This window comes from Felis catus, chromosome C1, assembly GCF_018350175.1.
Source record: "Felis catus isolate Fca126 chromosome C1, F.catus_Fca126_mat1.0, whole genome shotgun sequence".
Taxonomy (NCBI): domain Eukaryota; kingdom Metazoa; phylum Chordata; class Mammalia; order Carnivora; family Felidae; genus Felis; species Felis catus.
Window position 1 is genome coordinate 197,619,165 of NC_058375.1, and position 11,485 is coordinate 197,630,649.

The window sequence follows — 11,485 nt, forward strand, 5'->3', positions numbered from 1 at the left end:
TTCTGAGTGGGACTGGTGACAATTGTCTCCAGAACTGGAAAAAAGTGAGAAATTGACCATCCAAAGTAGTGGCTCTTTAAATGAGATGTCACAGGGGTGGGTGCCTGGGTGGCTCAGACTGTTAAGCTCCAACTTTGGCTCAGGTCATACTCTTGCGGTCCATGAGTTCAAGCCCCACGTTGGGGTGTGTGCTGACACCTCAGAGCCTGGAGCCTGCTTCAGATTCTGTGTCTCCCCCTCTCTCTCTGCCCCTCCCCCACTTGTCTCCCTTGTTCTCTCTCAAAAATAAACATTAAAAAATTTTTTTTATTAAAAAAATAAATGTGAGATGTTACAGATCTTGAAAATTAGATAACAACTAGAAAGATACACTCTTGGGAGAAAAAAACTTTATATGCTCATAAAAACTTACATAGAATCTTGGGAATTTCAGGACCCCTTTGATATGCATCAATGGACCCTCACCACAAATTTTATAAATATAAGCCCTGCATAATGAAGGGGTGGAAGGTCTTTATCAAGTTTTGGAAGACTTTGGATACTCCACCATACCTCAATGTATGGCTGAAGTCTTTGGGTCTTCCTACTTAGCTCCATTGCTCTGAGCTCTGCCATCAAGAAATATAGCTGGGTGGTTACTAGCAATGACTACATTCTTCATATGTACTGGTTATAAAGCAAATGTTTTACCCTATCTTTTTCTAAAGGTTGAATTCTTAAAACTTCAACCACAAACAGTGCATTGCAAAACTCACACAGAGCACTCAGGAATTCACTTATGAGAAGACACACATGATTTCAAAACTGTCCCTAGCTGGGTGGTTTTGCAGGTGCCTCTATGAAATGTTCTGTCAATTTTAGTTTTGATCTTAGGGAAAACATAGCCACATCTTGATACATTCTCCATAATAAGCAGCTTAGATAATACTCCTACTCCTGAATTCAAAGATTAAAAGTATCTGGAGAAAGAACTAACTTCTTCCTTCTTGAGACATTCCCTCCAGGGCAGGCCGAAGGTGTACTGGGAAAAGCAGAAAAGGAAAGTTTATCATTTTTCTATCCATAGTATCCTGGGCTGTCAATTCAGCAGCTTTCACAAGAACTAAACCTGCTTTAAAGAGAGAGAGAGAGAGAGAGAGAGAGAGAGAAGAGCTTGAAAGTGTTATGTACCATTAGCTATTCTGATTCTAGTCCATGCCAGGAAGCAAAGGTTCTTATTATACCATGTTCTATTTTTGATCTAATCCCTATCAACAGCCTGAAGTCTCAGCATGGTAATGCTGGGGAAATTCTTTGATGATAATTGGAAACTGCACTGCCTTACCCCGTAAGTTATACAATCTGACTGTCACTAGGAGTGTCATTTGGGCTACAAAGAGCTAGGGATAAGAAAAGTGGGCTTCTGAAGTCTATGTGGAGGGTACTGTAGCAAGTAAGTCAGAGCCTCTTGGGAAAGTTCTCCCATTGGTTAGTTTGGGGATATAGAAAGAAGATGATGTGTGTTCCTACCCTGATATTTTAGAGCCTCAAGACAACCTGGTATACATCATTCAAATACCCTAACGGCACTACCTTTACTTTCTGTGAAAACAACATGATATGGGAAGAAAAGTCACACTACACAGCAGTTACTGAAAACAGTTAAATATAACACCAGGCGTTAAAACCTGGTACCTTTTTGTCATGATAAAGATTGTAACAAGAACAGGAAATGGCACAGCACAAATCCGTTTGCATGATAATCATCTCATGAATGTAAAGAGCATAGGAAATGGAACAAATGTAACTCATTCCCTTCCCACCTTCAAAGTGTAACCTCCTTGTCCTAGTCACATGCCCTACTTATGGTCCTGAGTAAAGCACAAAGGAAATCAAAAGGCTGACTGACACTGGGGGAACAAAACAGCCTCCTCCTGTGTGTGTATGTACGTGTGTGCGTGCATGCATCTTTCCCCCTCTGAACTCTGTTGCACTGCAGAATTCCTTATACACGATTCCCTACTTGGACCCGAGTAAGCAGTCAGACATGGGAGAAACAAAGCAAGTTAAAAACCAGAGTTATTTGGGAATGGGCACTCTCCTTACCACCATTCCTTGGGATGAGGAAACCCTGACCTTCCTATAAGTAGAAGCAGGGAACAAACAAGGTGACTGAATGACTTTCTTCCTTTGAGCCCTCATAGCTTGCTCATCTTAGTAAAGAAAATGGAGCTCTGCCTCCCGGTGTGTTCTCTCTCCCCTTTCTAAAGAGGTTGCAGCTTGACTAGGGCACATCTGAAAGCAGAAAGGTCTCAGGAACACAAGGAAGCCAGAACTTCTGGGGGTTGATCAGGCCAAGACAGAGTTGGTACTTCAGTCTCCCATTCCTCTTTGACCTAGCCAGGTTTTCCAGGAGGATCTGTTTCCCTTGGAAAGCTCTTTAAGTAATACTGTGTGAAATTTATAATAAATCATCTTACCCCAAGATGACTGCTTCAGATATGAGAGGGAGTAGTGAGGAACGATGGCTGAATTTATCAGATAAATACTAGAGGAGATGAAAGCCAGATTGCCCGGGGTACTGTGCCCATACCACGCCTCAACCAAGTGTCACTCACTCTGCTCAGCTGGCTAATAATTTCTTACATGGCATCCAACTAGCTGCACTACACATTTTCTTCTACTGGGGATTTGTTCAGACAAGCAAGCCTGAGTGTACTTTCCATTTCAGGCATCCTGGATGCCAATCCCTTCCAGATGATATCCAAATTACCAAATGGCCCTGATTGGTTAATAAGGAATGCAGCAGTGTTCCTTACCCTGGTTATATGTCACTTGTTAAGTGATGTTGAGAGATTCCAGGTGATTTCACATCATAAGATTGTGATTGGTGGCCACCTTATCAGATCCCATGAAAAAGGTTTCTGTGAGGCACATCCGTTTCCTAAGTATCCTATCTTGATTCCCAAAACAGATTACACTGCAATTGTGTTTACAAAGAAAAGAATGAAGCCCTAAATTTCAAATGGCCTAAAATTAAAGTAGATTATAAGCACTGAAAAATGATCATTTGGGAACAATCCTATGTGGAAAAAAAAAAAGTGTATACTGGAAAACTATCTAAGTAGTTTCTAATTTCTAATGCATTCCTAGGGGTTTTTAACTGATTGTATGTAATTGTGGTCAATCAGAACAATGGGTCTATTAAAAAACTATATATATATATATATGTGTGTGTGTGTGTGTGTGTGTGTGTATTTAAACAGTCTACAATGATCTTTTAAAAGGTAATATGATTGGGGTAACTAGAATGTAGGTCAAATTATCAAACTGATCTACATCCTCTAAATTTTTATCTTACCATTTTTGTCCTTTTTCATTCCTAAATAACCAGCTTCTATGTATACCTTTGCAGCACAACTATTTCTTTGCATTCTTTCCCTCTTCTGTGGAAGACATCATGATTGTTTAGAAAGAAAACTAAAGAGCAGGATGAAGAGGCAGAACTCACTAGCTGGGTAGCCTAGGGGCAATCCTGGGGCATTTCTGAGCCTCAGTTCTCTGATTTGGAAAGTGAAGAAATGGGTCTACTTGATATCCAAGGTCCCTTCTAGCTCTGAAATCTAAGGGACACTGGGTTTTTATGAAATCTAAGCCCATGACATAGCCATCACCCATATTTGTTGTTGATACTGTTCTGTGGATTTTTGATGAACGTCACAGTGAATGTCTTTTTTTTTTTTTTTTTTTTTTTAAGGAGGGCATTACCTCCTCTCTGTGAATATTCAAGCTCTGTGTCTCCTATTTCTTGCATATAGCTCTTTATCTTCACGGGTGAAAGGTACTTACTTGCCTTCAGTGTGTATTTGTTTGCTCAGTGTCTATTTTTAAGGAATTAAGACATGAGAATAGGAAAGAAAATTACAGAGTGAGTTATATGGAAATTTTGCAAAGCACAAAATGGACCTATGGTGGAGACAAGGAGGAGGATGGATGGGTTTTTTAGTTAGGACATTGTATATAAAATCTCCAAAGTAAGAGAATTCATTTTTAGCAACTGCAATTGGATTAATGAATGAAAGAGTTTGTGAACATGAAGCTCTGAACTGTATTTGGTGAGGAGACTTTTGACTTCTGCTAACTCCTTGGATTCCAGTTTTACATCAAAGAATAATAAATCTTTCTCTGAGTTTATAATTAGAGAATATTAGAAATAATTTTCCAATTCTGAAGCATGAACTGCAACCACCTTTCCTACTATAGAGTAATGCCATCTCTACATAATCTTGAAATACCCCTAAATGGAGCTATCCAACTGCCAGGGATGCCACTATTCTCTGCCATCTGCTCTGTTCCAGCACTCTCTTGAGTAACCCAAGTCTGTTTCAAAGCCTTTCACACTGTGGAACCAGAGATAAGAATTGTCTTAAGCTTGCACAGACAATAAATACTGACCACAGCAAGGTGCCATTTCCCATCCCAGAAGTGGTGTCAACTGAAAAGGGAACTTTCTTTGATCTTATCCAGGGACTTCATGCCATTTTAAGTGACTCCATTTTGGCATTCTGTTTCACAATTCTACAGTCATCTTGGTTGGTTTATTTAAACACGTGAAGTCACTGTATTTCAAGTTCTCACCTCAACAAATTAACTGGGAATTCAAAGCACTCATCTTGTGGTGTGCAAGGATATAGAGAAACTGCCTTGAGTGCAAAGACAAACTGGTAACAAGATGTCATCTCTATTAGTAGCTCGTGACTAGCATGCCTCTCTGTGAATCAAGTGATATCTTCTAATAAGACTTTAGACGTGTGATTTTATCCTAAGTTGGGCTCTGGTGCCAAGATGCCTTTGGCTAAACTAATAAACTGGTGATCAAGCAGATCTGATTTTATTACTGAAGATTAAGAAGGCTATGAAAAAAGCAAACCAAACACTACAAGATATAACGCTACTGCCTAGTACAGAAATAACAACTAAGAGGCTAAAAGGATACAAAAAAACAAAAAACAAAAAACGTAAAACACAATTCTCCCAAAGATTGTATTTTCACTGCCCTACTTGCCAAAGGTAATCAGAACCCAGAAGAGAAATGCACCTAAAACAACACAGGATAACAAAATAGAGTACATACAATAATGCCGAGTATCCTATTCCTATACATTTGGTAATCTGTACCCATCTGTTAGAAAGATAGGAGACCAAATTAGTGGAGGTGGTGACGAGAGAGCTGCGACAAATAGAAGGTTAGTGTTGGCCATCTCAACTGTGGACCTATGCACCTGGTCATAGGTCAACATAGGTTATATTTATGACTCACATCAAATAGGTTGAAATGTTGCTCATATTCATGCATTTGAGCTATGGGGAGAAGCCTACGGTATGTGTTATAGGGAAGTCTGAGATAGTCTGATAAAACTCAAAACATGGTCATATTCACACGTTTGTATGTAACATATCTCAACTCCTTTTAAGCTAGGGAAAAGAGTGCATTGGTTAAGTTGGAACCAAATGTACAATGTTATCTTTGAAAACGGCCCAAGGGATCCATTTGCCTTTACTAAAATGAGAAAGGCTCTATGAATAAAGTAGATTTTTATCTGAGTATTGAAGAAAGTTTAGAAATGCATGTAGATGAGAACATGGTTAAAGGTTTATAGCCAAGTCATGGAGAAGCAAGTAGGAAAAACAGGGAGAAATGGAACAGTAGCTAGGTATGACAATGGGAATATTGATAGATGACCTCAAAAACCCAATTCAGGCACTTGAGGGATTTTCAGAGAAGAATTATATGATTCCGGCAATGGAAACCAGTAAGTAGCATTGAGATGAACATACCTCCAGAGAAGAGGATCTTGAATATTAATGGTGAACCAAAAACAGTAACTAAAACCACAATCAGCATAAAATAACAAAATAGGGTAAATACAATAACTCTGACATTATTAGGGAATGGAATTTGCTGGAGCCTGACATCTCTGAATATTCTAGGACTAGGAAAGACAGCTGCTAGGGGTCAAAGGCTGGCTTTTGACCTTAACAAAGGCTTTAGTTACAGTTAACTAAATGAAGTGTTCTTCCCCTCTTTTTCCTTTTCTCCCCTACATATTTGGAAATGGATTTTATTCTGATTTTAAATAAGTAAAATATGACATGCAAAATAATGATATGGAATATGCCCTATTTTTTTCTGATGCCAGAAGAACTTCAATTTCTTGGAATGTCTATTATTATTTAAAATGTTAATAGGGATGAGCAGGGAGAGTGCAGAAGAATGATTAACAATTATACAGCATCTTCAGGGTTGGGAACCATGCAAGGGGCTTTATATATGTCTTCCTGTATATTTAATTCTGTGTAGATGTTCCAGTTTATATCTTCTTTTTTTTTAAAGAAATACTGCATATTATATATGATATTCATCCACTTATTGAAGGAAGGAATGATTCAGGACAAAACCCAGTGTGAAATGGCAGCTGCATGGGAATGGCAGTTTTAAGAAAAAATTAGGAATTTGGGGTTTTTTTTTTGGACAAGTTTAACACTAAGCTATATAGGTGGATATCTAGATAGTGATTTTATGAAACAACAAAAAAGAAAAAAGGATCTAGCAAAGGAAGAATCTTATACTGTTATAACTAGAAAGTTCCAGACATACATGGTTAGATTTTAGAAGAAAGATTCGGACAGAAAAGCTAGGATTTTGAATCGTTTGCTACAGTTCTGAAACATTACTGCAATTTTAATCTAATCCTATTTCCATGGGGTGATGAGCAAATTTTGTGGACGATTAGGAATCTTGAGCAATATTAGTATAGATGCAAGATAATCTTAAGCAAGACCCATATTTCTGTAATAACTGGAAAAGCTAGGTCTTTATCTTAAGACATCTTGATTGGGAGACTCACTAGTTATAAAGGAATTTTCAGTCCACAAATATTAAGTGCATAGGTGTGTAGGTCACTATGCACATTCCCAAAGGTGCCTCAAGTTGAAAACGCAAAAATGCATTTTCTCTAAGATGTTTTTGCATTAAGATTGAAGATAGTTACCGCAGATGAGAAATGCTAGTGCGTTAATTCCATTCTTTTTTAGCCCTTTTTGTGGGGTCTGTTTATGGAGCACCTAGGATTAGATAAGACAGCAATTTCAAGTTGTGTTAAGTGAGTAAGAAATGTTTGCTGTTTTTCAAATTAAACGTGAGCCCAACATTGTCAGGTATTGCACCTGAAAAAAAATCAATTTCTACCTAATATTACATTTTATTTTGTCTTCAGTAATAAACTGAATTAGAATTTCTTAGATTGCTAAGTAAAGTTACAAAAAAAGGAAAAGAGAAAAAAGTATGTGATGGTGTTTTACTCTTTGTAGAGCAGTTTTTATATATTGCCCTTTTTTTTTTTTTTTATAACAGAATAAATACTACGGTAATGAGTGTGTAAGCAGGAAATTCCCTGAAAGGAAGGCTGCAGAGGAATAGGTGTTTACCAAAGTATTCTACATTCTGTGTTAGAATCAGTGGGAAAAAATGTAAGGAAACTCTGTAGTTATTTCTAGTAACATCAAATGATATATTGTGTTGAGAATCTCAAGGCATATTTATGCAACCAATATAATTCTGTCAAAAATAAAACCCTAAACTGAGAATACTCAAAACTACAAATGGCATCTGAAACAGGAAAATGGCTCTGTAGAAAATTTCTGAAAAACCTGATCAAGCATTATTAATGCTTAGCAGTTGGATGGAAAGTCCTTTAAGTTTTTCCTTACTATAATGCATCTTATTATCTTTTCAGTGATATTTCTCATAGTGCTTTCAAGTTTAATTGAGCTTAAATATACCATATGTAAGCATATAATTCATGATTTAGAAATGCAGAGAAGCAGAAGTTCGCAAATTATGGAGAGAATAGAATATCACTTGGCATTTAGATGAAATGTTTTCCCTCAGTGTACTTTCAAATCCATTACCCTGTTTTATTTTAACAACATTCCTAGAATATGGGTAATTTGGCCTTTAGCATTATTCACATTTTACTGTAGAAAATGAGCTTACCACCCGCCCAAGGAGAGTAATATAGAATTTGTATTCAGACTACAACCCTATCACCTTGATGTTCTTTCCAGGAAAACTTGCTGCCTTTCAGAAGTAGAAGCAGGATGGACTTCAACCAAAAGTTGGAGATGACCCTGAAAAGAAGAAATTATCTTAAAAAGAGAGATAGGTGGCTTGGCAAGTGAAGATAGTGCAGTTTCATAATCCTTTGGGTTGGTTTGGTCAGCATTTGTAATCTAACCCCTCACTGATGTTTTGGAGAAATAACATTTTCTCTTATGGTATTTTTGTACATATTATCTGCTTTCAAAAGAATTCTTTACCATATTATATCAAAAAGAAGCTTTAAAATAATTTGAATTGCAATGGATTATGATACGAATTGCTCCTGACTCCTACCCTGCTCTTTTTCCCTAAAATCACCATTTTTATCACTTCCAATCTGGAGGTGTATAGCATTTGACAAAATAAGGTGGCTATATTTGTAATATCTCCTCTGTCCTTAGAAATATTGCCTGTGTATGCCACAACTTCTAAATGGCTGTGTCCTGTGATTTTATACTATCTTTTATAAAGCAATGATCATTATGCCAGTTAAGATGGATGCTATTGTAAAAGAGTTCTTTCCTAGGAATTTTTGCTATAGCTCCTCTCAGTCTTTATTTCTGTAGAGGAAAAAAAATGGCTTGTTCATTAAAAAAAAATATGTTTTAACCTCAAAAATTGGTGAGGCTGAGTCCCCTGGCTGGCTCAGTGGGAAGAGCATGTGACTCTTGATGTTGGGGCCATGAGTTTGAGCCCCATGTTGAGTGAGATGACTAAAAATAAATAAACCTTAAAAAAACTGGTGAGGCATAGTGTATCTTACCAATTTTTAAGAGATATGCTATATTTTGCATATAGGTATATAAGCCCCCCTAGTGAGAGTTATACTAAAATTTCAATGGCAAAACTTGTTATTTCTGTTACTAAAGCGTCAATTCATTGTTTAAGATTGAAAAATTATTGCTACTTAAGATGTTAAACAAACAAACCCTCCTTAACCAGTTACTGAGTTACTGAATTTTCCTCAATTTTTAAAGTAACCCAGGTGAGTTAAAACTAAGCTAAGCATAAAGACAACCTTACAGTTGAGTTCTAAACTGCCTTTCAAAATTATTATCCACAGCAAGATTTTAAGTACTTGAAGTGTAAGGGGTAGTGTGATACCTTATATTTTCGTCAGTCCTCCAATATCATTTATTACAATACCAGACAAAATAATAGATGTTCTACAAATGTCTGACTGTTTTAAAAACACATGCTTGTATCATTTACCTCGTCCTTGCCTTCTTAAATGGTTTATTTTGCCAAAGCACTCTGATGGGAAATTATTTCAGTGTTTGTCAATTAAAACATTTAAAAATTAAACACTGAGTTTCAGAGGAAAGGAAGATGCCAGAACTGGCCAATAAGAATAAGTGATAATTCTGAAATAATGAAAGGGTGCCGCAGGAACAGCAACAGTCAGTTTTACGCTTGTGAGGAAATGATGAGTGGGAAATTTGTGACACCTGACTAAAAATCAATGCTCCTGGAAGGTGATATAATAGCTTTGAGCTGGAAAAAAAAAAAAAAAGTACAGGGGAAATCAAAGCTGACACGGTGAAACTGCACAGAAAGAAGTGGGTAGAATAATGACAATGTCAAGCAACTAATGGATCTAATGAGGCACAACGCGATGGCATAAAGATCTCATGTCTTCTAAAACAACTAGTTAATTTAGCTGACTAATTTGCTTACTCACCTTTTCTAGTTAATCTCTAAGGAACACCATGATGGTCCTCTTCTATTATATTTTGTATCATTTCTCACAGAATCCTCAACATGATGATTAATATTAGAAAGGTTACCCTTGAAAAAAAAGAAGTAAATGTTAAAATAAGGCCTTTAAGTTCCTTATTAACGCGATAATCCTTTAACTCCAAAAGAATTCCCAAAGTTGCTTTTCTGTTGGAGAAAATACACAGGACAGAGAAATGAAAGTAAAATGTGCACCTGTACCTTTTCTGGCTCCAAAAGAACTAATTGAAATGTGGTAATTTGTACTCTGTTAAGAGAAGAAAGCATCTTATCTAATGTGAAAGGTCTGCATTTGTGCTATCTTCTCTTTATGTTAAATCATTCCCAGACTCCTGTTTTGGTTGGAAGGAGACTGGTCAATAGCTTCCTTTGCTTTCTTCTGTTTTGGAAATAGTGGGTGCAGGTGTAAAGGTGACTAAAAGAGAGGGCGCCTGGGTGGCTCAGTGGACTTCAGCTCAGCTCATGATCTCCTGGTTTGTGAGTTTGAGCCCCGCATCAGGCTCTGTGCTGACAGCTCAGAGCCTGGAGCCTGCTTCAGATTCTGTCTCCCTTTCTCTCCCGGCCCCTCCCCTGCTTGTGCTCTGTCTCTCTGTCTCTCAAAAATAAACAGGCGTTAAAAAAAGAAAAAGAAAAAGAAGTGACTAAAAAAGAACACTAATTGAAAAGGATTCCAAAGACTTTTGGGCCCTGCCAAGCAAACCTTAAAATTGCAGTAGAGTTAATTGTTTTCAAGATAGCAGTCAGTGCCTTTCTCTGAAACTGATTTAACTTGGCTAGAGGATAAGCATCTCTTTTGGTGAGTTAAAGGGTCTCAAAATACAAGAGATGTTTTATCTTGGATAAGCTGATAATTTGTCCTACTTAAGCAAGTAAATGCAAATTTCCTTGTAAAATTCAGTGCTCATTAGCTCATAATTAGGGTAATAAATCTGGAATCACCAAACAGATCAGTGAAAACATCATAGTGTTAATGTGAGAGTGAGCTGATCCTGTAGGAACCAGTGGAGAGTCTGCAGAAATCTATTCAAATTCTGAATGCAACGCTACATGTAATTATCATAAATTTAACCCCCAGGAAGAAGAGGAGGGAACAAAGGCTGGAAGAGGGGGGGCGGGCCTGGGCACGAAGACACTTTAAGTCCATGTGAAAACTGAAACCTCTAAATGCATTTCTTAACATAGAGAATTCTTACACTTTAGAACTATCTTTCAGTGGGTCTTTCACACAAATTTTCATACATGAACATTTTTGCAAGTAAGCTTTTATGATGCTGCTGGGGGAAACCAGTGGCCTGAAGGTACAAGCAATTAGTCAGAATTCACATAGTGAGTCAAAATATCATGTCAAGAAGAAAGCCCAGTACGGGACTCTGCAGAGCAGAAAGCCCACACTATACCCTTAGTATACAGAATTCTGGGGTGGACAGATAATTACTCTAGAGATGAGAGAGAACTGAAAAGTCGCAGGAAATCAAGCAATTCTGCTTTTTTTTTTTCTGTTAACAAAAATGCTAATTCTGTGCAGCTTATTGTACGCTTATAACATACCTCTTGTTCCACTTGGTTCACAGATTGTCTGCAAATATGTCCCCTCATCCCTTAAAACTC

The 11,485-nt window shown here is 37.4% G+C and overlaps 2 long non-coding RNA genes across 4 annotated transcripts in view; one reads left to right on the forward strand and one right to left on the reverse strand.

The window, feature by feature from the left end:
* LOC123379265 overlaps positions 1-9,827 on the forward strand; it is a 29,936-nt gene extending 20,109 nt beyond the window's left edge. For both annotated transcript variants that reach the window (XR_006583520.1, XR_006583521.1), the window contains 2 exons: positions 7,394-7,509; positions 8,107-9,827. This is a non-coding gene — a long non-coding RNA (uncharacterized LOC123379265). The remainder of the gene's footprint in view (positions 1-7,393; positions 7,510-8,106) is intronic.
* Positions 1-9,932, reverse strand: part of LOC109502843 — a 29,500-nt gene extending 19,568 nt beyond the window's left edge. For both annotated transcript variants that reach the window (XR_002161715.2, XR_006583522.1), the window contains exons 1-2: positions 9,822-9,932; positions 8,090-8,169 (exon numbers count right to left, since the gene is read on the reverse strand). This is a non-coding gene — a long non-coding RNA (uncharacterized LOC109502843). The remainder of the gene's footprint in view (positions 1-8,089; positions 8,170-9,821) is intronic.
* Positions 9,933-11,485: the final 1,553 nt, after the last annotated feature.